At 49.0% G+C, this 23,638-nt stretch overlaps 2 long non-coding RNA genes across 5 annotated transcripts in view; one reads left to right on the top strand and one right to left on the bottom strand.

Moving 5' to 3' along the window:
• Positions 1-8,328, bottom strand: part of LOC135056833 (uncharacterized) — a 29,854-nt gene extending 21,526 nt beyond the window's left edge. Inside the window, exon 1 of one of the 2 annotated variants that reach the window (XR_010244086.1) lies at positions 7,155-8,328. This is a non-coding gene — a long non-coding RNA (uncharacterized LOC135056833). The remainder of the gene's footprint in view (positions 1-7,154) is intronic. The other variant, XR_010244085.1, reaches the window with a different exon arrangement.
• LOC135056824 (uncharacterized) overlaps positions 1-23,638 on the top strand; it is a 117,050-nt gene that overhangs the window by 33,606 nt on the left and 59,806 nt on the right. Inside the window, exons 2-3 of one of the 3 annotated variants that reach the window (XR_010244082.1) lie at positions 11,869-12,308; positions 16,511-16,589. This is a non-coding gene — a long non-coding RNA (uncharacterized LOC135056824). Of the gene's footprint in view, positions 1-11,868; positions 12,309-16,510; positions 16,590-23,638 lie in introns of those variants that run through there. The other 2 variants (XR_010244083.1, XR_010244084.1) reach the window with 2 other exon arrangements.

The following is a 23,638-nucleotide window of genomic DNA, read 5'->3' on the forward strand; positions in this document are numbered from 1 at the left end:
AGCCTTTATCAGAGTAGGGATGACTTCCTCCGGAATACCTTTCCCAGCTAGGATTCGGTGTTCAACCGCCATGCCGTCAAACGTATCCGCGGTAATTCTTGGAACCCGCAGAGCCCCTGCTGCAACAGGTCCTCCCTGAGAGGAAGAGGCCATGGATCTTCTGTGACCATCTCCTGAAGATCTGAATATCAGGCCCTTCGAAGCCAATCTGGAGCAATGAGTATTGTCTGCACTCTTTTTCGTCTTATGATTCTCAATATTTTTGAGATGAGAGGAAGAGGAGGGAACACATAGACAGACTGAAACACCCATGGTGTCACCAGGGCGTCTACCGCTACTGCCTGAGGGTCCCTTGACCTGGCACAATACCTCCGAAGCTTCTTGTTGAGGCGTGATGCCATCATGTCTATTTGAGGAAGTCCCCAAAGACTTGTTATCTCTGCAAAAACTTCTTGATGAAGTCCCCACTCTCCTGGATGTAGATCGTGTCTGCTGAGGAAGTCTGCTTCCCAGTTGTCCACTCCCGGAATGAAAACTGCTGACAGCGCGCTTACGTGATTTTCCGCCCACCGAAGAATCCTGGTGGCTTCCGCCATTGCCACTCTGCTCCTTGTCCCGCCTTGGCGGTTTACATGAGCCACGGCGGGACAGGCTTATTTTCTGATGAATTTGAAGATGGGACCCCGACCACTTGTCCAGAAGGTCCCACTGAAATGTCCTCGCATGAAACCTGCCGAAGGGGATGGCCTCGTAGGTCGCCACCATTTTTCCCAGTACTCGAGTGCATTGATGAACTGACACTCTGTTCGATTTTAACAGGTCTCTGACCATGTTCTGGAGTTCCTGGGCTTTTTCCATTGGGAGAAAAACCCTCTTTTGTTCCGTGTCCAGAATCATGCCTAAGAACGACAGCCGAGTCGTTTGAACCAATTGTGACTTTAGTAGATTTAGAATCCAGCCATGCTGCTGCAGCACTCTCAGGGAGAGCGACACACTTATCAGCAACTGATCTTTCGATCTCGCTTTTATCAGGAGATCGTCCAAGTACGGGATAATTGTGACTCCCTGCCTGCGCAGGAGCACCATCATTTCTGCCATTACCTTGGTGAAAATCCTTGGGGCCATGGAAAGCCCAAACGGCAACGTCTGAAACTGGTAATGACAGTCCTGTACAGCGAATCTCAGGTATGCCTGATGAGGGGGATATATGGGGACATGAAGGTATGCATCCTTTATGTCCAGTGACACCATAAAATCCCCCCCTTCCTGGCTGGAGATAACTGCCCGGAGTGATTCCATCTTGAATTTGAACTTTTTCAAGTACAGGTTTAGGGATTTTAAATTTAGAATGGGTCTGACCGAGCCATCCGGTTTCGGAACCACAAACAGGGTTGAATAGTACCCCTTCCCCTGTTGAACTAGGGGAACCTTGACAATCACTTGCTGTTGACACAGCTTTTGAATTGCAGCTAACACTATCTCCCTCTCTGGGGGAGAAGCTGGTAGAGCCGATTTGAAAAATCGGCACTGAGGCACCTCTTCGAATTCCAGCTTGTAGCCTTGGAATACAATTTCCATCGCCCAAGGATCCACGTCTGACTGAACCCAGACGTGGCTGAAGAGTCGAAGACGTGCCCCCACCAGCGCGGACTCCCTCAGTGGAGCCCCAGCGTCCTGCGGTGGATTTAGTAGAAGCCGGGGAGGACTTCTGCTCCTGGGAACTAGCCATAGCAGGCATTCTTTTCCCTCTACCCTTACCTCTGGCGAGGAAGGAAGAGCCCCGACCTCTTCTGGACTTATGCGACCGAAAGGACTGCATCTGATATTGTGGTGTTGTCTTTTGTTGTGGGGGAGCATAAGGCAAAAAAGTAGATTTACCCGCGGTAGCTGTGGAAACCAGGTCCGCGAGACCTTCCCCAAATAAAACCTCACCCTTGTTAGGCAAAACTTCCATATGTCTATTTGAGTTGGCATCACCTGTCCATTAGCGGGTCCACAGGGCTCGCCTAGCAGAAATCGCCATGGCGTTGGCTCTCGAACCTAGTAGCCCAACGTCTCTCTGAGCGTCTCTCGTATATAAAACTGCGTCTTTAATGTGACCTAAGGTCAATAAAATGGTATCCCTATCTAGGGTATCAATGTCAGCTGACAAGGTATCTGTCCAAGCTGCTACCGCACTACAAACCCAAGCCAATGCTATTGCCAATCTGAGCAAAGCACCCGTATGTGTATAAATTGATTTTAAGGTAGTTTCCTGTCTGCGATCAGCAGGATCCTTGAGGGCCGCCGTGTCTGGAGACGGTAGCGCCACCTTCTTGGACAAGCGCGTTAAAGCCTTGTCCACCCTGGGCGAGGATTCCCACCGTACCCTGTCATGTGCAGGGATAGGGTACGCCATAAGAATCCTCTTGGGAATCTGCAGTTTTTTGTCTGGAGTTTCCCAAGCTTTTTCAAATAACGTGTTCAGCTCATGAGATGGGGGAAAGTTTACCTCAGGTTTCTTTTCCTTAAACATGCATACCCTTGTGTCAGGGACCGAGGGGTCATCTGTGATATGCAAAACATATTTTATTGCAATAATCATATAATGAATACTTTTGGCCACCCTTGGGTGTAACCTCGCATCATCGTAGTCGACACTGGAGTCAGAATCCGTGTCGGTATCAGTGTCTCCTACTTGGGACAGGGGACGTTTTTGAGACCCTGAGGGGCCCTGTGACACAGTCAAAGCCATTGATTGACATAGTAGAATGTGCTGACAACAAAATCACGCAAGAATTATCATTGGAAATCAAATTTATTAACCCATGGAGGTTTGGATTTGGAGTCACCCTCAAAATTAAAGTGGAAAAGCACACTACAGGCTGATCCAACTTTGATATAATTTCCTTAAAACAAGTCAAAATGAGGTTCAGTAGTGTGTGTGGCCTCCACGTGCCTGTATGACCTCCCTACAATGCCTGGGCATGCTCCTGATGAGGTGGCAGATGGCCTCCTGAGGGATCTCCTCCCAGACCTGGACTAAAGCATCCGCCAACTCCTGGACAGTCTGTGGTGCAACGTAGCATTGATGAATGGAGCGAAACATGATGTCCCAGATGTGCTCAATTGGATTCAGGTCTGGGGAACGGGCGGGCCAGTCCATAGCATCAATGCCTTCGTCTTGCAGGAACTGCTGACGCACTCCAGCCACGAGGTCTAGCATTGTCTTGCATTAGGAGGAACCCAGGGCCAACCGCACCAGCATATGGTCTCACAAGGGGTCTGAGGATCTCATCTCGGTACCTAATGGCAGTCAGGCTACCTCTGGCGAGCACATGGAGGGCTGTGCGGCCCCCCAAAGAAATGCCACCCTACACCATTACTGACCCACTGCCAAACCGGTCATGCTGGAGGATGTTGCAGCCAGTAGAATGTTCTCCTTGGCGTCTCCAGACTCTGTCACATGTGCTCAGTGAGAACCTGCTTTCATCTGTGAAGAGCACAGGGGGCAAGTGGCAAATTTGCCAATCTTGGTGTTCTCTGGCAAATGCCAAACGTCCTGCACGGTGTTGGGCTGTAAGCACAACCCCCACCTGAGGATGTCGGGCCCTCATACCACCCTCATGGAGTCTGTTTCTGATTGTTTGAGTAGACACATGCACATTTGTGGCTTGCTGGAGGTCATATTGCAGGGCTCTGGCAGTGCTCCTCCTGTTCCTCCTTGCACAAAGGCGGAGGTAGCGGTCCTGCTGCTGGGTTGTTGCCCTCCTACAGCCTCCTCCACATCTCCTGATGTACTGGCCTGTCTCCTGGTAGCGCCTCCATGCTCTGGACACTACGCTGACAGACACAGCAAACCTTCTTGCCACAGCTCGCATTGATGTGCTATCCTGGATGAGCTGCACTACCTGAGCCACTTGTGTGGGTTGTAGGGAGGTCATACAGGCACGTGGAGGCCACACACACTACTGAGCCTCATTTTGACTTGTTTTAAGGACATTACATCAAAGTTGGATCAGCCTGTAGTGTGTTTTTCCACTTTAATTTTGAGGGTGATTCCAAATCCAGACCTCCATGGGTTAATAAATTTGATTTCCATTGATAATTTTAAGTGATTTGTTGTCAGCATATTCTACTATGTAAAGAACAAAGTATTTAATTAGAATATTTCATTCATTCACATCTAGGATGTGTTATTTTAGTGTTCCTTTTATTTTTTTGAGCAGTGTATATAGCATTATACGTGCTTTTAGCTCTTAAATACAAAGCTTACAATTATTATAAAGATGATTTTATATATATATATAGATATTTTTCAAATAATCTTTATTGCTTTTATAAATGAGGGAACAAAAATTTGCAGAAGACATCATATGGACCAACATGGTCAAGTACAGATATCAGTAACTGGGTCAGATATTAGTATCTGGAGAGACACGAATGAATATACCATTAGATACCCAGTGATACATAAAGTAATTCAAAAGTCCATACACTGCATAAACATACATTAATAGTCAATATAATGAGAATGCGAGATCAGAAAAAGAAAAAGAGTGAGGAAAAAGGGAAGGTGGTGGGAGGGGAGGGGAGGCAATGAACTACCTGAGTAATTACATGTCATACATGAACCTATATAACTCTAGGACCAACATTCAATGTTAAGTAAACCTTGGTAAGTAAATCTTTTTTTGATAAGCCATACAGAAGAGGATGGCGGGAAACTCACAGTGTAAGACTAGTGAAAAGAAATCATAAGGCAAAGCGGTAAAATGTCATTTTACAAGTTGTGCAGTGTTTTCCTATGTAGATACCAGTCCGTGGATTCAAATTGGGCAAAAATCTGAACTTGAGACGTGTGGGAGGGTACTAATATAAAGATTAAATTTTTTGTAAAATTTTACTACGCCACCCTCCAAGTCAGCTAAAGTGGAAAAACGATCTATAAACAGAATCTGAAGGAGCGTGGCATGTACTGCTGATAAGGTTAGAGCATGTTTAGATATCCATTTCTGGAGTATAACCTTTTTTGCAATGGTAACTAAAGTTAGGAATGGGTAGAAATGTGAATGGGATATACCCAAGTTCCAAACTGTAAAATCTGCCAATAGTAAAGCCTGTGGATGTAATGAAACCTCTGATTCCAAGACTAACATTAATATATTGTACTATTTTGTTCCAGAACCTTTTAATGCTCCCGCATTCCCAAAAGTTATGTTAGAACGTTGCCGAAGAGTGGGAGCATATCAAGCAGCGTCCGTTCTCATCAGTTACAAAATGTAATCTCTGTGCCTGTGAGATATATGCTCTGTACACAGTTTTTACATGCACCTCTTGTAAAGATGACACTTTCAATACCTGCAATGTTTTATCATAATGATGAAATATAGATTCTGAATTTGTAAGGCTTGGAATAAATTTGTTCCATGACTGCACAACTCGGCTTTGGAGCTTATTACACGTTACACTAAGCAAGTCATTGTATAAATATCTTGTTTTATATGGACAAGAGCAGGATAAACTCAATAAAGGAAAAAGAGGGTCAGTCAAGGAAGAATCATTTATTACCGGTGGTTTAGAGGCTATGTAATGTCTGATTTGGAAATACGCATAGAGGTGTGAGGTGTGTAAACCAAATTTCTCTTTCAGTGATACAAATGGGAGTAAGATACCACCCGGGTCAAAAACTGCAATTTTCTTTATGCCTTTCAATTGTAGGCAATGGAAAACTGCATTATCAAGGCCTGGTGTGAAAAGTGGATTACTCCATAGAGGTAGGAAATGAGAGTATAAGGGATTTCTAGATAGTCTCCTATTGATCGCCCATCAGGACTGATAGATATCCCTGAATAACAGGTGTGTGCGTATATTATCCGGGATTGTAGAGCTTGGTGTATGCAGGAGAGCACCAGGAGAAAAAAGGGGCAAACAGAGCACAATCCAGTTCATACATAGTGAACGTTCTGCGTTCATATAACCAATCCAGTACAGTGGCGGAAGTACCGGAGACAATGGAGTCGGTCGCCGCCGGGCGTCTGCTCTGAAGGGGCACGCTGACCTCTCCATTGCCTCCAGTGCACTACCCAGCCACTCCATTCCATTGAGGACCAGCGCCCATTAGCTTAGTGAAAGGGTAGAAGGCGGGGCTCGCAGACAGTGACAGATAATGCACCCGCCTCGACCTTACTGCCCTGCTGCCTGTCTCCCGCGCAGACCCCCCTTTCCTCCCCCCTCACTGCCGCTCAAGTTATTTAGCAGTGCGGACTGCGTTGAGCCGGAGACTCGGGAGGAACAGGTATGATTGGGAGAGGGGACGGGGAAGAGCGCCGGGTTAGTGACAGATGGCGTGCAGGTGGGCACACACCGGGCTCAGGAATGGCACTTAGTTTAGTGTTTGGGGTAAAGGCTGTGCGTATATATGTTTCTGTGTGTGTATACTGTATGTGACAGTGTGTGTATGTGGCTGTGTGTGCGGCTGTGTGTTTATACTGTATGTCGCAATATGTGTGTATATATGGCTGTATGTGTATATGTGGCTGTGTGTGTATGTGCATATGTGTGTGTATAAGGCAATGTGTGTGGCTGTGTGCGTTTACTGTATGTGGTAATGTGTGTGTGTGTTTATATGTGGCTGTGTGTGTATGTGCCTGTATGTGCATATGTGTGTGTCTATATATCGCAATGTGTGTGTGGCTGTGTGTGTATGTGTGGCAGTGTATGTGTGTATATATGTGGCTGTGTATCCGGCTGTGTGTTTATACTGTATGTCATGTGGCAATGTGTGTGTATATATGGCTGTGTGTGTATGTGCATATGTGTGTGTTTACTGTATGCGGTAATATGTGATTGTGTGTGTGTACATGTGGCTGTGTGTGTGTAAGTGCCTGTGTAATACCCACCAAGGTAAGTATCATGTGCAATTTAGGATACACTTTTATTTTAAAATACCTTTTGTAAAGACATTAATGACAATATCTAGAGACTGGAATTTTATTCAACTGTAACACTTCAGTGTACTTCTTTTACTGTGAAACTTCGAGTAGTCAAGAGCGAAACAGTATTCGTATTATACTCAACATATGTTGCTTACAAAAAAAAACGTATTACAATGCACAATATTTAGAGAATAACAATCCTACTAAGAGAAAACATAAATTTACAATAACAATTACCTTTTAATTGGGGCCCCTTTGTAACCTCTGTAATGTTCATATAAGTATATATAGATATTTCGTAGTTATAGTGCACTTTCTCTAGATAGTCAATCTCCTGAGATTAATCACTGAATCTGGGTATGCTAAAAGTAATAGCGGAGAAATCACACAAGAAGAAAGGCATCTTATTTCGTGTAGCCAGAGGGCTTGGTGTTGGAGTTCTGTCTGTGAGAAATTGCAGCGATGTTACCTTGCATGCAGCTGCAGTAACTGTGGAGACTGCTAAATCTTTCTAATTACACCCTGGTTAGTCTCAGAGCCCAATGTGTTACCAGCCAGCTGTAGTTTATTACGGTGGATCTAAAGAACTGTTCCTTAACAGAGATTGTCCATAATCTCTAACACTGTGATGAACCTAGCTAGGTTAGCTGTAAAACTTGGTCCAGACTTGGCCCTGGCTCACCTCTCTGCTTTTAAGGGTGAGCTGCTGAATGCGCCTGTATCACTAAGTATCTAAGCCGCTCAATGTGTCTCGGCTACTTTGGCCTGCAGCTACTGGTCCATATCACTGTGTTGGCCGCTAAAATATAACTGTTACAGATGAAATGACTTTCCTTGGACTCTCTAGAAGCATGGCAGCTGATACTGAGTGTATGATCGTGGCATGTATAAATAAGTATAGGCACGTATGCTGTCCTCTTTTCACAGTCTCTAAACTGTAAGTCTGTAATGCTAAATGATTTAACAACAGCTGCAGCAAGGAGAGGGTAAACTGCTGACAGAATATTCTTAGTAAGGGTTCTCGGATCTGAAAGGTGCAATGTACTCAGTGTTTGCTCACCAGCTCCTGTTCACTGTGCTCACTGATGCACCGTCCCCTTTCTCAGGCTGGGAACTGCCTCCAGTCTGCCCCTATAGAGGATGGGAGCTACATCACCACACTCCCATGTCAGCTGCGATCACTGGAAGCTGTAGATATGCTGCGGGAGGCTCTCACTGCTCTCTGGTTGCCATTTCTCTAACTCCGGTCACGGGGACAGTGGCTTTTACAGGTAACCTGCGCAGCACCTCCTCACGCCAGTCCAGCCACCATGCTCTCCCTAAGATGTCCGCCTAACCTTCACCAACTGTCACACCTGACATTGGTCATGTGACCACCTCCTGACCTCTTGAGCAGCTGCAGAGACTGTTGGGAATTATCTGCCTGTGAAATGACAGAAATGCGATGTAGTGCACTGCACAGTGTCAGATATAAAGTAGTATCTTGCATAGCAAGGTATTACACCTGTATGTGTGTGTGTGTCTATATATTGCAGGGTGTGTGTGGCTGTGTGTGTATGTGTGGCAGTGTATGTGTGTATATATGTGGCTGTGTGTCCGGCTGTGTGTTTATACTGTATGTCATGTGGCAATGTGTGTGTATATATGGCTGTGTGTATGTGCATATGTGTGTTTACTGTATGTGGTAATATGTGAGGCTGTGTGTGTGTAAGTGCCTGTATGTGCGTGTGTGCGTGTGTGTGTGTGTGTGTGTGTGTCTATATATTGCTGTGTGTGTATGTGTGGCGTGTGTGTGTGTGTGTGTATATATGTGGCTGTGTGTATTGATATATCAATTCCTGGATCTTCAATAAAATCTATGCACCCTCAGCGGTGTGGTTATTGTCACCTAGAAACATTTTCATATTGTACATATGGGGATATCCACCTTCGTTCTATAGTCCTATACCTATTAGTTGTATTCTTATTTTCATTTGCATTATGCTATTTTCTATACATATCAGGACAGAAGCTATTACCAGTGTTCATGAAGAGGCTGAGGGGAGGGGGGACATGCCTCAATAATTAGTACACACATACACGGTACTGGCCACACCTTCCCAAATTCTCACAATAGGCCCTTTATCCTCTTCAGCCCCAGACCCATGTGACCCTTAAATCAGCCCTGCTTGTTGGGGTGTTGCTGGTAAAGCAAGGAGCATACCCTTCAACTTAGTGGCGGAACTAGCGAGCGGTGGGCCCATGTGCGACAAAATGGCTTGGGGCCCCCCCCCCCATTCCATCCAAGTCCACCCCCTCACCCCTGGAGAGGATCTGGTGAGGGGGACCTGCTCAGGGCCAGAGAAATGGATACCTAGCAACAGTGCCGTAACTAGACATTTTAGCACTGTGTGCAAGAAACGGCATCAGAGCTCCACCCCTGCATGCAAAACAGGGGCAGTGCGCGTCGTAGGCGTGCGCAAAAATACATAGTGGCGTGGCTTCGTGGGGAAGGGGTGTGGCCACAAAATAATACCAATTCATAAAACGGTGCACAGTAGTCTCCATTATTCAAATTACACTGCACAGTAGCACCACTACACCAGGTAGAGACCCTTTTACACCTTACGGCGGACAGATTCCTCTTTTTACACATTACAGCAGACAGCGTCCCCTTTTTACACATTACAGCAGACAGCGTCCCCCTTTTTTACACATAACGGCAGACAGCGTGCCCTTTTTACACATAGCAGCAGACAGCGTGCCCTTTTTACACATAGCAGCAGACAGCGTGCCCTTTTTACACATAACGGCAGACAGCGTGCACTTTTTACACAACTGCAGACAGCGTCCCCTTTTTACACATAACGGCAGACAGCGTGCCCTTGTTACACATAGCGGCAGACAGCGTACACTTTTTACAAATAACGGCAGACAGCGTGCCCTTGTTAAACATAACGGCAGACAGCGTACCCTTTTTACACACAACAGCAGACAGCGTGCCCTTGTTACACGTAGCGGCAGACAGCGTACACTTTTTTCACATAACGGCAGACAGCGTGCCCTTGTTAAACATAGCGGCAGGCAGCGTACACTTTTTACACATAACTGCAGACAGCGTGCCCTTTTTACACATAATGGCAGAAAGCGTCCCCTTTTTACACATTACGGCAGACAGCGTCCCCTTTTTACACATTACGGCAGACAGCGTCCCCTTTTTACACATTACGGCAGACAGCGTGCCCTTGTTACACATTACGGCAGACAGCGTGCCCTTGTTACACATTACGGCAGACAGCGTGCCCTTGTTACACATTACGGCAGACAGCGTGCCCTTGTTACACATTACGGCAGACAGCGTCCCCCTTTTTACACATTACGGCAGGCAGATTCACCCTTTTTACACATTGCGGCAAGCAGATTCCCCCTTTTTACACATTACGGCAGGCAGATTCCCCCTTTTTACACATTGCGGCAGGCATATTCCCCCTTTTTACACATTGCGGCAAGCAGATTCCCCGTTTTTACAGATTGCGGCAGGCAGATTCCCCCTTTTTACACATTGCGGCAGGCAGATTCCCCGTTTTTACACACTGCGGTAGGCAGATTCCCCCTTTTTACACAGTACGGCAGGCAGATTCCCCCTTTTTACACATTGCGGCAGGCAGATTCCCCCTTTTTACACATTGCAGCAAGCAGATTCCCCCTTTTTACACATTGTGGCAGACAGTCCCCCTTTTTTGTAGAAAGAAAAGAAAGAAAGAAGAATTATACTTACCCTCTCCGCTGGCTCAGGCTCCTCGGTGCAGCGTCAGACGATTCCCGGGCAGGAGAGAAGGAGGAGGGAGGGAGGTGGAGGAGGGAGCCGCAGCAGCGCTGTGTTATTGGTGGAGGCGCTGCTGCCCCTCTGCTTCACTATAGGCTGTTCTCGGAAGATAGCCTATAGTGAAGCAGAGGGGCAGCAGCAGCAGCGCCTCCACCAGTAACAAAACGCTGCTGCGGCTCCCTCCTCCACCTCCCCCCTCCTCCTTTCCCCGTACCGCTGCTCTACTCCTCTCTGGGCGGCTGGGCGCTGCGGGCAGCGGTTGCATGCAGCGACATGTAATGAGTCAGTTTGACTCATTACATGCTTTGGGCCCCTGGACAGAGGCGGGCCCCAGTGCAACGCACTGGTTGCACTGGCGGTAGTTCCGCCTCTGCTTCAACTGTACCTTTTTGGCAGTACCATTTTTTTATGGTCTGTACCGATTTTTGGCTCTCCAAACTTCCATTAAAAGTATAGGAAAAGGGGAATGGCCACGCCCCTTTACCAGCGGCCACGCCCCCTTTTCAAATTTGTACCGCTTTCTATGTGTAAAATGTTGGAGGGTATGAAGGAGTGGGGGGGAGGGGGCACTATTGTTATTATGCCTCCGGGAGCCTGGTATTAACTTAGTCCTCTTTAGGTATGTACTGGATCAGGGGCGTGATTGTGAAAAATTTAAAATGTCAGGGAATCCTATACCTCCCTTGTTTTGGGGTAGTTTCAAAAATCTGCTAGAGATCCGGGTTTTACCACCTTTCCAAAGGAATCTACTGAACATGTTTTCGACCGTTTGAATATCTGATTTCGATAATCACAAGGGAAGCATTTGTATCAGGTATGATAACTGGGGAAAGATTACCGACTTAATTAAAGCATTTCTACCCAATACTGACAGTTGTAAAGAGGACCAATTATCAAGTTTTTTTTAGATAGATTTGATGATTGGGGTAAAATTTAAACCATAAATGTCTCGTAGGTTCGTCGGGATCTGCACCCCCAAATATTTTATGGCTTTAGTAGCTACTTTGATGTTTTGGTATGGGACATGGGCATCTAAATAGGTAGGTGGTCCATTCAATGGAAGCAATTCAGATTTGTGTATATTTACAGTATATCCGGAAAATGCCTCAAAAACATTGATTAAGTTGAAACCTGCTGTCATTTCAGGTCGTAACATAAGTAACAACATGTCGTCGGCAAACAATGAGAGACGGAGATCAATCCCACCCTAATTCCATGATACACGGGAGATTGTCTAATTGATACGGCTAATAATTCCAAAGCCAATGCGAACAGGAGTGGGGAAAGAGGACACCCCTGTCAAGTACCTCGTTGGATAAGGAAGGGTGGAGATAAAAAACCATTACAAAGGATTCTCGAGTCAGGGTTGTTATATAAGATCCGCAGATAATCAATAAAACGAGGAGGGAAACCAAACCTAGACATTGTGTCAAATGAATGATCCCAGTGCACCATATCAAATGCTTTTTCCGCATCTAAGGATCTGGCACACTGGGACGTAGTGATTGCTGACAAAACCTTCCTAATATTCACCACTGAGGAACGGCCCGTAATAAAGCCCGTTTGATAAAAATGAATGATAGAAGGTAATACCAGTTTAAGTCTTTCTGCAAGTATTTTTGTTAACATTTTGTAATCCAAATTAAGCAAGGATATAGGGCGATAAGATCCAGGATCAGACAAGTCTCTACCAGGTTTGGGCAGAATAGTTAGTGTGGCAGAGTTAAAATAAAGGGGCAGATCCCCAGTGGCAAGAATATAGTTAAAAACTCTGGTCAACAAAGGTGTCAATTTTGTAGCTAATAATTTGTAAAATTCTGATGAAAGGCCATCCGGTCCTGGGGCTTTACCATTTTTTAGGTGAGTGATGGTCTGGGAGACCTCCGTCTCTGTAATATCAGCCGTCAATGTTGCACCAAGGTCAGTTTCCAATTGAGGGATAGGTAAACCTTCCCAGAAGTTATGTGACAGAGGAAGGGGGGCGGGGGGTTGGAATATAAAGTGGTATAATAGGAGTGCATTATTTGTGCAAGCTGGGCGTTGGTGGACGTAAGTGAACCATCAGAGGTCCTAAGAGGTTGTATTAACATCGGGGGCCATTTGCCTTGTAAAAAATGTGAGAGCACTTTACCTGATTTGTTACCAAATCGATGAAATCTGGCATCTTTTTTAAATGAATATCGAGATTCCATTTTAATAAGTAAGCCATCAAAAGCCTGCTTGGCTGCATAATACAATGTTTATTATTAGGGGTGGGATCAGATTTATAGGAATGAAATGAATCTGTTAACGTAGTTTGTACTTGTACATATTCGGTTTGTAAAGATTTGTATGTTTGAGAAGTGTGAGAAATAATCTCACACCGAAGGACTGCTTTAGAAGCCTGCCAAAACATCTGTGGCGAGTCAGAGAGAATCGTGGCATTGGTGTCACAGTATGACTCCCAAGCGGATTCTAGTTTATCTCTAAAGTTGAGAATGAGATAGAGAGGAAGGAAATCTCCAAGACCGAAAGGTGCTTCTCTCAGTGTGTAATGTTAGATCTGTCCATACTACTGCATGATCTGAAAGCACAATAGGTTCTATCAGAACTCTGAGAACATGGGACAATAGTCTATCAGAAACAAAAATGTAGTCTATTCTGGACATAGGTGGTCATTCCGAGTTGTTCGCTCGCAAGCTGCTTTTAGCAGCTTTGCACACGCTAAGCCGCCGCCTAATGGGAGTGAATCTTAGCTTAGCAAAATTGCGAACGAAAGATTCGCAATATTGCGAAAAGACTTCTCTGTGCAGTTTCTGAGTAGCTCGAGACTTACTCTTCCAGTGCGATCAGTTCAGTGCTTGTCTTTCCTGGTTTGACGTCACAAACACACCCAGCGTTCGCCCAGACACTCCTCCGTTTCTCCAGCCACTCCCGTGTTTTTCCTAGAAACAGTAGCGTTTTTTCAAACACTCCCATAAAACGGCCAGTTTCCGCCCAGAAACACCCACTTCCTGTCAATCACACTCCGATCTCCAGAACGAAGAAAAAACCTCGTAATGCCGTAAAATACCTAACTTCATAGCAAATTTACTTGGCGCAGTCGCAGTGCGAACATTGCGCATGCGCAATTAGCGGAAAATCGCTGCGATGTGAAGAAAATTACCAAGCGAACAACTCGGAATGACCACCATAGTCCCATGTGCCGCGGAGAGACATGTATAATCTTTTTCTATGGGGTTCAAAGTTCTCCAAACATCGAGCATTTGTAAAGATTGTGTAAACCAAGAGATACCGCATTTGGGCAGACAATTACCCCTAGCACATGGTACGTGTTTGTCCAGTTGAAGGGAGGTGACTATATTGAAATCACCACCTAGAATGAATGGGACATTAATAGGTGCAAAAAACATTTTGCGTAAAAAAGGGGTATTTTAGTGTTAGGGGCATACACATTGCATAGTACATATGGATGGCGGTCCAGTAACACATTACATAGTATAAATCTACCTTCAGGGTCAGCAGTCATGGACGTGAGTTCAATGGGAACAGTACTTTTGGCTAGTATCACCACACCTCTGGCTTTGGAGGTAAATGTGGAGGAGGCAAGAACCTTCCACTTTAAGGTATTAAGCTTTAGCATTTCAGAAGCCACAAGGTGCGTTTCCTGTAAAAATACAATATCAATTTTCAATCTATTCAAGTATACAGTATTTTTATCCTTTTCTGTGGGGAATTAATTCCACCACTGTTCCAAGAACCTAGTTTAACGGTAGACATTGAGCATGGGATGTGTGGTAAGTAGTTGGTACGACCTAAACATTCCATAAAACATTGGTATTGACATGTTGAGAAAGGGACAAACTGGGGGAGAGGGAGGAAGGAGGTGAAGTGAAAGAGAGGAACGGGGGGGGGTACAGTTAGATTCATCCGTACCACACATATAGTGTTGCAAGTGAACCAAAAATAACTGCCACCACCCCGAATATGCAATTTCAGATGACATACAGACGTAGCCACGCTCATGGTGGCTACATCTGTGCTAAATGGGCATTCTATGCACGCTCGCGCAAAGCCGCGCCGAGCTACACCAATTGCCGCTCCAATTTATGTGAATGGGGCACGTGTAGTCAAAATGTAGCCACGATGAGCGTAGCCATATCTGTAGTCAAAATTTACCTGCACGTAGAGATGACAGAAGACCGCGTCAATGGCCCACGGCAGCATGCATCGTTAATGATATTGTGCGAACACACTGGGCGATTATCGTAACGATGTGTTGTAATCATTCAAAAAATCATCTAGTGTGTATCCAGCTTTATGCTGTCTTCTCCATATTCCATATAACAGTAACTAACCCTTGGTTTCTGCCACCCTGGTGATTATTTCAGTGTTTTGACTGCTAATGCAGCAATGTTTATATTCTAAGTGCTTGTCCTGCATTGTAGTGTATGCTTGTTTTGCTCATTTGCTTATGTACTTTGCTATGTGCTGTGGTAGCCTTGAAGCACCATATAAATACAGAATAATAATAATCATCCAGAAAGTCTTCAAAATTTCAAGTGAGAATTGTTACAGTTAAGCCAGTGGTTTCCAACGCATGGTCCTCAAGGCACCCCATCAATACATGTTTTAGGGATGTCCCTGCTTGTGCACAGATGGTATAATCAAACTGACTGAGGTACTAAGTAAGTCACCTGTGCCTAAGCACAGTTGGCGTGCCTTGAGGGTTGCGTTTGGGAACCACTGAGCTAAGTTGGGGGAAAAACAACAAAGGTGATGGTGAAAGATTCTGGGACTCATTGAAAAACACACAGAAGTAGTCCAATGAACCTTGCTCCCTTTGAGGCATATGCAGCAGTGTTTCTTAAAGTGTAGGGGCAAGGAGGTTCCACATAAACTGTTGACAAATGAAACCAGACCGGATATGAGGTGATAGTCCACAACTAGTGTACAAAGGGGCAAGTATTTTACATCCGCTGCCAGCAACAAGTAGTTGCTCAAGGAGAGTGGCCAATTGGCCATCAAAGCTAAGGAAGGTGAAGGCTGTATAGAAAGCTTTCAATACAATAGTGTGCCGAGCACAGTGACATGGACGGTGTCCATGTCTACCATGTCGGTATTTTAAATGTCGGGATTTTGACCGTCGGTCAATTGTTGGTATTGTGATCATCAGGATTTTGATTGTAGGTATTTCATACTAAACCCGATTTGCACTTATCTTCAAATGTATGCAATGAATACCCCTTTTCCACCAAAATGCCAGGCCAACCGCAGGCTGGACCCCTTTCAGTCTGCACCCGTGAGAATTCTTTCGGTTCTAATGTCACTTGAAGATGACCATAACAACCATCATCTTCTAGCTATCATTTATCAAATTATATTATTAGCTGCAAAACACGTGAGCTTTTTCCTTTTAATAATTGCGTTTTAAATTCCACTGCATAAATCTACGCAAATTGGCCGTTTTGAAAAAAAGTAGCTTGAAAAACTACCTCCGACCACGGTGTGTACAGCAACATTTCGGGGAATGGGGGATAAAAAAAAGCACAGAAAATTCTGTACCAACTTTAACATGGGATAAAATACAGTAATTCCATTCCGTTTGTAATTTTATAAAAGAGCCTTTTCATTTTTGGGTTAAGTTTCACTTTAAAATTGTCACTGCAGGATACAGGCAGTTGTAGCAATCAGCTACTGTTTCCTGGATCTGTTTTGAAATCAATTACACTTGGATAATTTCCCCTTTTCTCATTCTGACTGTATCAACGCATGTTACCGAAGTGGCTTGGCTTTTACATTTGCATAGGAAGATCTATTTTCTGGATGAAATTCTGTTGACTATTCTAGTGAATGTTGATGTTACAGACAAGATGACATGGAGACAGGTAAGAGTTATCTGCAAAGCAATATACACTACTAATAAATAATATGAGGCTTAGTACTTTGCTGGTATTGGCTAACAAAACAAAGAAAATGGGGAACGACAGGTTGCTGAAGCCTGGTATAAATAATAGGATTTCAAATATATTAAGGCTTTCATTACTAGTCACTAATATTAAAGGATAACCCCACAAATATAAAGAAACATATATATATATATATATATATATTTATTTGAAAAAATTAACAACTAGCTTGAGATATTATATATATATATATATATATATATATATATATATATATATATGCACACCCACTTAAACTACAATATTCACTGTATGGACCTTTACACGTGATAGCCGGCTATGGATAATTTCTCCCCAATAGACGTAAGTGGCAAAAGACCAAAATGGCGTAACTAGCACAGATTACAAAGTAAGCTATTTGATTGCACTGAATTTATATGTTTTTTAGTTTAAAAAAAAAAAATAATGCTAATTTTTCAACTGCCCCATAAAGGGTTGGCAGTTTGAGTTGGACTGAATTGGTGTTTTTTTGTACAAGTTTTGTGTGTTGGCAGATCCCTGTATAACATATGGTGTGAAATGCTTTCAGAATATAGAGACCAAAAGTCACATGTTAACCACTTATGCTGTTTTTGGGAACTAGGTATTGGTTTTAAACATTCACCATGTTTAGAACTGTTGCTGTTAATGATTGGATGCTGGGGGGGTTTCACTGGCTGTTTTTTTTTTTTAATATACTAGCTTCGCTACGCAATTTAAAGAATAATGGCAATCTTTGTCAGGCCGCACCTCTGGGATTGATGCTGTCCAAATGCTGGTGCTGAGGAAAATAATCTGCCTCCTTCTGTGTCCGTTCTGCCTCTGATGCTGCCCTGCTTAGTGCTGTAAATGCTGGGACGACAGGCCAAGATCTGCCCCCTGTATGTCATGTTCACTACCCCTTCTCACCCCCCATGCTGATGGGGGCTGAACTTGGACTGAAACTGCATCGGGAGTGTCACTATTCATCTCAGTGACCCCAAAAACGATGGATTTTTACATGTCACCCCCTTCCCACCCCTACCCCTAGGGGTGCTAGAGGTGTCTTACCCCCCACAGTATTATTTTCCAGATTGTAAGTCATATGTGTACCGAGTTTGGTGTAAATTGCTCCAGGCATTCCAGAGTTATGCTGATACATACATACATACATACATACATACATATATATACTAGGTGATTAATCGCGCCCTACGGGCGCTCTTCACACCGTCGTTAGGGGCTACGCCCCGTTAACCTCTGCACGCCTTTGAACATACGCAGGGCGGTAGATAACAGAATCAGAAACGCAGGGCAGTATAGAGGGCATACAGAAATGGTGTCCGGTTGAGATAAGATAGAGAGGCGTAGGGGGGGAGAAAGGGAGTGTACAGAAACGCTGTGCGATTGGTAAAGGATAGGGAGAGGCAGGGTGGTAAGGAGAGGATAAAGAGAGGCAAGGGGTTAGACAGAAAATACCGTTGCAAGAGGCTACGACCCATTATCCCCTGCACGGGCTTCAGCTGTGCTAAAATTGTTATTAGATGGAGTATTACCTGATTTTTTTTTTATGGCAGTGGGTAAATATTGTAAGGGGGGAGGGCGTGTGATTGTCAAAGGGGCATAGGCCTTTGTGAGGGCGTGCAGAGTGGCCGCAGGGCACAATGAATAACATAGTGTAGTATATACTGCTAGTGTCTGCATTATGAAGTACCAGATGAGTAACAGCAATGCACTGTAGATAAGATACGAAGGTGCTGTGGCCACGGGTAGCAGAGCCGCTTATACACACAGTGGCCACAGGTAGCAGAGCCGCTTATACACACAATACCCACAGGTAGCAGAGCCGCTTATACACACAATACCCACAGGTAGCAGAGCCGCTTATACACACAATGGCCACAGGTAGCAGAGCCGCTTATACACACAATACCCACAGGTAACAGAGCCGCTTATACACACAATACCCACAGGTAGCAGAGCCGCTTATACACACAGTGGCCACAGATAGCAGAGCCGTTTATACACACAATGGCCACAGGTAACAGAGCCGCTTATACACACAATGGCCACAGGTAGCAGAGCCGCTTATACCCACAATACCCACAGGTAGCAGAACCGCTTATACACACAATACCCACAGGTAGCAGAGGCGCTTATACACACATTACCCACAGGTAGCAGAACCGCTTATACACACAATACCCACAGGGGGCAGAGGCGCTTGTACACACAGTGCCCACAGGTAGCAGAGCCGCTTATACACATAATACCCACAGGTAGCAGAGCCGCTTATACACACAGTGCCCACAGGTAGCAGAGGGGCTTATACACACAATGGGCACAGGTAGCAGAGCCACATGTACACACATTACCCACAGGTAGCAGAACCGCTTATACACACAATACCCACAGGGGGCAGAGACGCTTATACACACAGTGCCCACAGGTAGCAGAGGCGCTTATACACACACAGTGCCCACAGGTAGCAGAGCCGCTTATACACACAATACCCCCAGGTAGCAGAGGCGCTTATACACAGTGCCCACAGGTAGCAGAGGTGCTTATACACACAATGGGCACAGGTAGCAGTGTTGCTTGTACACATAATGGCCACAGTATTAGTGTTTCTAATTAATCCAATGTCCATTGGTAGCAACTATACTCACAAAAGTTTGGGGGGTCTGGAAAGGGGGTGGGTTCAGTGAGGTTCCTATCCGTGCGGCTGATCAGCCCGATTCAGGGAATAACTTGTAGCGGCTGTGGATGGTGTCCGAGGTGCTACGTGTGGTGGGTGTAGGAGGGGGTCCAGAGGTGTTGTGGGTGGCGGAGGGGTGGGTGCAGGGGCACGGATGGCGGAAAGGGTGCAGAGGTGCAGTGGGTGTGGGAGGGGTAGGGGTGGGTGTAGAGGGGGCGCGGATGGGGAGTGTAGTTGCTGTTGGTGGGGGAGGGGTGGGTGCGGGGGACTGTGGATGAAGGAGGGGGTATGGAGGTGATGTGTGTGTGGGAGGGGCGATGTAGGGGTGTGCGTTTGGAGGTGCAGGGGGGGTGAGCTTAGGTGATGGGTTTCAGAAGTGCTGTGGGTGGGGGAGGTGTGGGATGTAGATGTTGTGGATGGGGGAGGGGTGGATGCGGGGGAGCTGTGGATGGGGGAGGGAGTCCAGAGGTGGTTCGGGTGGTGGTACAGAGGTGTTGCTTGGTGGGGGAGGGGCAGGTGTGGGAGGTCCGCAGATGTGGAGGGTGTCTGTAGATAATGCGGGTGGGGAGGTGCTGTGGTTGTGGGAGTGGTGGGGGTGATGCGGGTGGGGTAGGTGATCTGGATGGGGTAGGTGATGTGGATGTGCGGTAGCCAGGGGAGGGGCGGGTGCGGGTATGGCACAGATGGGGGAGGGGGTCCGTGGGCGCTGTGGATGAGTGAGGGGTGGGTGCGGGGTTACGGCGGTTGTGGTGGGCCAGGTGTGCTGCTGCGTGGGTGGGGGAGGGTGCCGGTGCAGGGATACCGCGGTTGGGGTAGGGCGGTTGGTGCAGCTGTGGAGGGGAGGGGCAGGGGAGGGGGTGCGGCGGTGGGGAAGGGGCGGGTGTGGGGATGCTGCGGTTGGGGTGCCAGGGGTGGGGGGGGGGGGCGTGAGGGTGTGTGGATGGGGTCTGTAGATGATGCTGGTGGTGGAGGGGCAGGTGTAGGAGGCTGTGGATGAAGGAGGGGGTCTGGCGGTGCTGTGTGTGGTGGAGGGGCGATGTAGGGGGAGGTGGGGTTGCAGAGGGGGAGGTTTGGTGATGGTTTGTAGAAGTGCTGGGGGTGGGAGAGGTGTCTATAGATGATGGGGGTGGGGGAGGGGCCGGAGGTGCTGTGGGTGGGGGAGTGGTGGCTGTGGGGGTCCGGATGCGCCGTGGGCAGGGGAGAGGCGGGTGCGGGGATGGGGCGGATGGGGGAGGGGATCAGAGGGCGCTGTGGGTGGGTGAGGGGCTGGTGCGGGGTTAACGCAGTTGGGGAGGGCCGGCTGTGGTGGTGTTGCGGGTGGTGGAGGAGCAGGTGTGTGGGTGTTGGGGGGGGGGGGGGGGGGCGGGTGCAGGGGTGCTGTGGGTGGGGGCCATTTGGCGGGGTGGTGCGGTTGGGTGGGAGGTGGGTGTGAGGGTGCCACGGTTGCGGGGGCGGGTGGTGCTGCAGGAAGGGGAGGGGTGGGGGTGCGGGAGCAGGGGTCCTCTGCGTAGGGGAGGGGCGGGGTGCCATGGGTGGAGGATTGGGAGCATAGGTGATATGGGTGTGGGAGGGGTTGTGGGAGAAGCTGGTGTGGGAGTGCCGTGGGTGGGGGAGGGGGGGGGCTGCGGGTGGGAGTGTGGTGCCATGGGTGTGGGGACAGGTGCGGGGGGCAGGTATGGGTGCAGTAGTGCTGCGGTTGGGGTGTAGGAGACGGCTGCGGGGGTTTCCGAGGGTTGGCGCTGGTGGGGGAGGGGGTGCGGGAGCAGGGGTGTTGCGGATGGGGGAAGGGCGGGTGCAGGAGGGGCAGATGCGGTGGTGGTGCGGGTGGGGTGGAGGGGTGCAGCAGGGGAGAGGTGGGTATGGGGGTGGAGTGGGGGAGGGGCGGGGGTGCCGCAGGTGGGGAAGGGGGCAGTTTGCCGGGGTGGTGCGTTTGGGGGTGGGTGTGAGGGTGCTATGGTTGCAGGGGTGGGTGGGGGGGTGCTGCATGTAGGGGAGGGGTGGGGGTGCGGGAGCAGGGGTGCTGTGCGTAGTGGAGAGGCGGGGTGCCATGGGTGGGGAGTTGGGAGCAGGGGTGATGTGGGTTTGGGAGGGTTGGGGGGGCTGTGGGAGAAGCTGGTGTGGGAGTGCCGTGGGTGGGGGAGGGGGGGGGTCTGGGCATGGGGGCGTGGTGCCATGGGTGGGGGACAGGTGTGGGAGGGCAGTGGCAGGTGCAGTGGTGGTGCGGATGGGGGGTGGAAGGCGGCAGCGGGGGTTCCGAGGGTTGGGGGGTTGGCATGGGTGGGGGTTCAGGAGCAGGGGTGTTGCGGATGGGGGAGGGGAGGGGTGGGTGCAGGAGGGGCAGATGTGGTGGTGGTGGTGCGGGTGGAGTGGAGGATGCAGGGGTGTATCGGGGGGAGAGGTGGGTATGGGGGTGGAGTGGTGCCACGGGTGGGGGAGGGGGCGGTTTGCCGGTGTGGTGCATTTGGGGTGGGGTGGGTTTGAGGGTGCCACGGTTGCAGGGGCGGGTGCAACAGGTAGGGGAGGGGTGGGGGTGCGGGAGCAGGGGTGCTGTGCGTAGGGGAGTGGCGGGGGTGCCATGGGTGGGGGGTTGGGAGCAGGGGTGATGTGGGTGTGGGAGGGCTGTGGGAGTGCCGTGGAAGGGGGAGAGGGGGGGTACTGGGGGTGGGGGCGTGGTGCCATGGGTGGGGGGACAGGTGCGGAGGGGGGGCAGGGTCTGGAGCAGTGGTGGTGCAGTTGGGCGGTGGGAGGCAGCTGCAGGGGTTGCGAGGGTTGGGGGGGTGCGGGTGGGGGGGGTGCAGGAGGCGCAGATGCGGTGGTGGTGCGGGTTGGGTGAAAGGTGCATGGGTGTAGCGGGAGGGGAGAGGTGGGTATGGGGGAGGGGCAGGGTTGCAGCGGGTGGGGGAGGGGTGGGGGGTGCTGCAGGTGTGGGAGCTGCGGGTGGGGGCGGGAGTGCCGCAGGTGGGAGCAGATGTGGGGGATGCGTTGGGTGCCGCAGGGGGGGGGCAGCGGGTGTTGGTGCTGTGGGTGGGGGAGGGGGCAGAGTGCCACGGGTGGTGGGTGGGTGCCGCGGGTGGGTGGTGCTGCGGGTGGGGGAGGGGGTGGAGTGCCACGGGTGGTGGGTGGATGCGGTTGGTGCGCGGGTGGGTGGTGCTGCGGGTGGGGGAGAGGGTGAGAGTGGCGCGGGCGAATGTGGTTGGTTGCCGCGGGTGTTGGTGCTACGGGTGGGGGAGGGGGCAGGGGTTCGCGGGTGGGTGCCGCGGGTTGGGGCGGGAGTGGCGCGGGTGGTGGATGGATACGGCGGGTGTTTGTGCTACGGGTGGGGAAGGGGGCGAGAGTGCCGCGAGTGGATGCCGCGGATGTTGGAGCTGCGGGAGGGGGTGAGGGCGGGAGTGCCGCGGGTGGGGGGCGGATGCTGCGAGTGTTTGTGCTACGGGTGGGGGCAGGAGTGCCGCGGATGGATGCTGTGGATGTTGGTACTGCGGGAGGGCCGCGGGTGGTTGCCGCGGGTGGGAGGGGGGGGGGGGGGGGCGGGCGAGTGCGGCTGTGAGGGCTCAGCATCTCCCCATGACTCAGCGGCAGCTGCAAGACTGTGAGGCGGGTAGTGTGAGTTCCGCTCACAGTCAGCGGCTGCGATGTCACCAGGGGCAGGGAGTGTACGGGGAGAAGGGAGACAGGACCCTGGGCGGAGATGGGGAGGGGACTGGGCGGAGAGAGGGAGGGGACTGCTCCTGCCCAGATCTGTGCCTGTGACTCCGCCCAGCCTTTACGGCCAGCACAGAGTCACAGAGTTGGGCTAATATATAGGAGATATATATAATATACAGCGGTCGAAGTGGGGGTATGGAAAAGTTAAGGATGCAATTATGCGCACGCGGCGTGGTCATCCAAAAGGGGGCGTGTCCACTGTAGTAGAACCCCTTATACTATCTAGTACTGGTGCCCCTTTCACATTATAGCACACAGAATGAGCCGAAATTCACATTATAGCACAAAGAATGAGCCGAAATTCACATTATAGCACACAGAATGAGCCGGAATTCACATAATGCCACATGAAATGAGACAAAATTCAGGGAGTGTGTCAGCAGGGACATAGGGAGAGGGAGAGTGACAGAGAGACAGGGAAAGTGACAGCAGGGACATAGGGACAGGGAGAGTGACAGAGGGACAGGGAAAGTGACAGCAGGGACATAGGGACAGGGAGAGTGACAGAGAGACAGGGAAAGTGACAGCAGGGACAGGGATAGTGACAGCAGGGACATAGGGACAGGGAGAGTGACAGAGGGACAGGGAAAGTGACAGCAGGGACATA

Source organism: Pseudophryne corroboree, chromosome 1 (assembly GCF_028390025.1).
Source record: "Pseudophryne corroboree isolate aPseCor3 chromosome 1, aPseCor3.hap2, whole genome shotgun sequence".
NCBI classification, from domain to species: domain Eukaryota; kingdom Metazoa; phylum Chordata; class Amphibia; order Anura; family Myobatrachidae; genus Pseudophryne; species Pseudophryne corroboree.